This window comes from Oratosquilla oratoria, chromosome 41, assembly GCF_046742065.1.
Source record: "Oratosquilla oratoria isolate Oo_2021 chromosome 41, ASM4674206v1, whole genome shotgun sequence".
Classification (NCBI taxonomy): domain Eukaryota; kingdom Metazoa; phylum Arthropoda; class Malacostraca; order Stomatopoda; family Squillidae; genus Oratosquilla; species Oratosquilla oratoria.
In genome coordinates this window covers 34,188,172-34,192,051 of record NC_134817.1, presented here as the reverse complement: position 1 = coordinate 34,192,051, position 3,880 = coordinate 34,188,172, and the positions used below count along the sequence as shown (strand labels likewise).

Below are 3,880 nucleotides of genomic sequence, written 5' to 3'. Positions count from 1 at the left end.
AGGGTCTTGAACCCGAAATCGCGATCTAGCTAATATGACTACATACAGCCAAGTCATAAATTTCCTTCCTAAGGAAAACAAATCCTTAATAAGGTATATGGAAAATACCATTAAGAAAATTATTAATGCACAACTAGCCATCACTTTTAATGAAACATATATATATATATATATATATATATACGATAATTTTTATGACAGTCGCATGCAGGATTCGAACCCACTGCTTTCGGCCACCCGTAAGATCACCTTCACAGAGCCTGTCATAAAAATTATCGGATTGATGTCGCTGTTACTAGCGAATTTCTCTCTCTCATATATATATATATATATATATATATATATACATATATATATATATATATATATATATATATATACATATATATATACATATATACACACACATACACGTGGGCAAAATACCAGAATCACGCTAACATGGATATTCATGAAATTTACGTTGTTCAATAGTTCCTAACCTAACTTATTGTAACCATTTCACAAAAGAAAAAAATAGATCTTTCAAGTGCAAAAAGAAAGAAGTGGAAATGTGTTTGCGTGACACTGGATTAGAAGCTATTTGTGACACTTGACAACCAAGTGGCGAGAACGGAGAAAGAAAGGTTTACGATCAACACCTCGCCGATAGTGATTGACTTAGTCCCGGAGGGTCCTTTAGTTTCCGTGTGTCCAGGAGGCGACTCGCGATTCCCTTCACTAGCCATCTCTCCACCTCGGCCCCAACCTACCCCTCTTAGTTCTCTCCCTCCTCCTCCTCCCTCCCGCCACGGCTCTTCCGCGTCTTGCGCTCTCGACGGACGTCAGTCTGTCGCGAGTTCCGAACGGCGAAGGAGCACACGTGACCTCCTCCTATCCCCAATCCCCCCCCTTCCCTCGACAACTGTCCTCCGACACCTGCTTCTTGGAACACCTGCATTCTCACGCCTCTCAAAGTGCCAGTAACCGGAGTTTCAACCTTTGTAGTGATTTTTTTTTCTCTAAATGAAGTATGGAGGCCGTTTGTGTGTTAAATAGTGGATCGCGGTTATTGCAATAATGGTGTTAACAGTGCGGTGATACAGTGCTAACAGTGTTCTACTGAGCATCACCTCAGCGACTGCCGACGATACAAGCAGCTGCTCCAGGAGGTTATACTTGGATTTACTTCTGCCGGGACCCACTTCTTCCTCGCCCGCGGTAAGTCACCTGATCTCGAACGCTCTTTGAGGGCTGAGGGGCGCCGCGCCCTTGTGCGTGCATGTCTTCGGCAACCCCCCTGTCGTGTGGAAACCCCCTTTAGTACATGGGTCCTATGTTTAAGTTCTGGGCCGCTGTTTGCTGCCGGTTGAGTTTGGGGGTTGTTCCCCTGTGGGTGATGTGCAAAACATAGGGGCCTTGTTCCGTAGTCTTAGACCCACTATTTATTGTGGGGGTAGAGTGTTATACCTGTGGATGCGGCGTGCACCCCAAGGGCGGCTTGTGTGGTCTGCGTCGCCTCGTACAAGGCGGAGTGTGTCTGAACCGTCTTCGTAGTGAAAGGCGCCTTGTACCTTCTGGGACGAGTTGTGCGAAATTGGGGAACCTTGTACGTTGAAGGATATTGTGCGGGGCACGGTGATCATTGTGGGTTCTTCCAAGAGGTAATGTCACCGTTTTCCATAGCGTTTCGTTCAAGGAGTTCGTCAGTTGTTGCTCTTGGACGAACGTTGATGAAAACCTTGAGTGAGCGCGCGGCTCAGGAGGAATTTGGTGCCTTTCTAAAGAGAAATTGGGAAAACGTGGTGGAGTTCTTCGGGATCCCTTATGTGCAGCAGGCGAGTCGAAGCACACCTACTAGAGGTTCTTGGAACTTCGTGGCCTCGACGACGGAGATCGCAAGGGAAAGTTTGAGGAATCTTGTTCAAAATAAAGACTTCGAAAGCTTAGCTGAGAACAACCGCAATGAGACGACGATGCTATGATTTTCTGTATATGTTCTGGTTAATTTTAATTTTATTCAGTAATAGGGCACTCCGTATACTGACCGCCTGCTCATCGCAACCATTTTATCTCTTAAGGTTTATTATCAACTGAATAAAGTCTGCCGTTAAAACAAAAATCAATCTTGTTGAAGAGTGGCGAGAAACTGAAAGTATGCGCATTAGTGGACCTGCACACGGACTACGGAAGAGGAACTGCATTCCAATAGACTCGAGAGACCTGCACTTTCATCGCGGGACTGCAGGCCAGAGACAAGGTCTCCGGCAGTCAGCTCTTAGAACCTGGGGCCTGCACACCAAAAGTGCAGGCTTTCAGAACTGCACGCGGATGGTTAGGCCTGCATACAGAGGCTCTCTGAGGCCTAGGGATTGGGCTCCCGCGTCAAGTCGCGTCGTCTGCGCGCAGCTAAACAAGTTTTGGTGCTGAACGCGCAGGCGTTGGAGAAAGAGCGGAGCCGACTTGAGTATTGAGGTTACCTACATCTCTCCTCCTCCTCCCCCTCCCTTCCGCCACTGCCACCTCTTTCCTTTTTCATCCTCGTTCTCTTCCTCATCCTTTTCATTCTTCGTCCCACCCAGCACCTTCCCCCCCCACCCTCCAATCTTCCTCTTCTCACTTTCCCCACGTCTCTCCGTTCTCAATGGCCTTATTCTTATGAATTCCGTTATCACATCGAGACTTCGGTACATGATTCCAATTACAGCTCGTTTACTCTCTCAATCCCAGCCCAGCCCCACCTATCCACGCTGGTGTTGTTGAGAATAGAGACCTTACGTCCTCCTTCCCCTCCCCTCCACCCCCTTCGCCTCTCTAACAACCCTTTTCCTTTGTCGTTTCCATCGTCTCGATTTTTTTTTTCTTTTCCAGAACGTTTTGTATTTTTTTTTTCTTACAGAAATGTTCTCCTTCTTTAGTTTCTCACTGCACCCCCTCTTCCTCCTCCACTCTTCTCTTACGTTCTCTTTCTCTTCCCTTTCTCCTTCATTTCTCTTTCACTGCCTCATCTCCACTTTCCAGGACCCCCCTCCTCACCTCCTCTTGACCTTCCACTCTCGCCTCTCACCCTCCTTTCTTGGGCATCGGAGGGAGAGTGAGAGCTAGACCACAACCTCTCGTACCACAGTTTCTAGTTTCAGGTCACCCTCGGAACAGGTGTTCCTTGTCGAAGATCTTCCTTCAAACAGGCGTTTCTTGTTTAAGGTCTTCCTTCAAACAGGTGTTCCTTGTCGAAGATCTTCCTTCAAACAGGTGTTTCTTGTGTAGGGTCTCCCTTCAAACAGGTGGTTTCTGCACTGGCTTGTCCTCGGTGCTGTTTTAACAAACAGATGTTCATTAAATGATCGAGAAGGGTGTTCCTTCGATTACCAAATCCTCCAAAGCAGGCGTTTCTTTAGGGAGAGCAGTTTGGGGATGCATGTGTTCCTCCAAGTAGGTGCAGGTCCTCCTTCATAGTTTATTCTGGCTAACGTCAGTTTTTTTTTTATTATTATATTGAGGAGGACCTTCACAAAATTTATTCTCGAAGTACGTGGCTCACATCGCGAGATCTTCCTGCGGCGGTTCTCCATGACTCACAAGCTATGGTAGTGCATTCAATGTAAACGATGACGAAAAGTGTGACGTTGATCTTTGACGTCATAGGTTGCCGGTGATGTTTATGTTTACAATGGAGGGGGAAGGGGGCGTAGTTGTCGCGGCTTTCCGCCGCCTAATTCGAGGGAAATGTGTTTTATCCTCCGTGTCGCCACTTTCGTGTTTGTCTTTCGTGTTTTCGTTATCACTCTTGTTCCGCATTTGTCAGCATTTTCGTGTTTAGTCATGTGTGTTGTTTTAACCTTTTTTTTCTATTTATATTATTTTCCGTGTTTGTGTGATGTATATTTATTCATCTCTGTCA

At 46.4% G+C, this 3,880-nt stretch overlaps 1 protein-coding gene across 1 annotated transcript in view; it reads left to right on the top strand.

The window, feature by feature from the left end:
- The first annotated feature begins 841 nt into the window (after positions 1 to 841).
- Positions 842 to 3,880, top strand: part of Ptr (patched domain-containing protein) — a 93,862-nt gene continuing 90,823 nt past the window's right edge. Inside the window, exon 1 of the mRNA XM_076178569.1 lies at positions 842 to 1,200. The gene's annotated coding sequence lies outside the window, so the exon portion shown is untranslated. The remainder of the gene's footprint in view (positions 1,201 to 3,880) is intronic.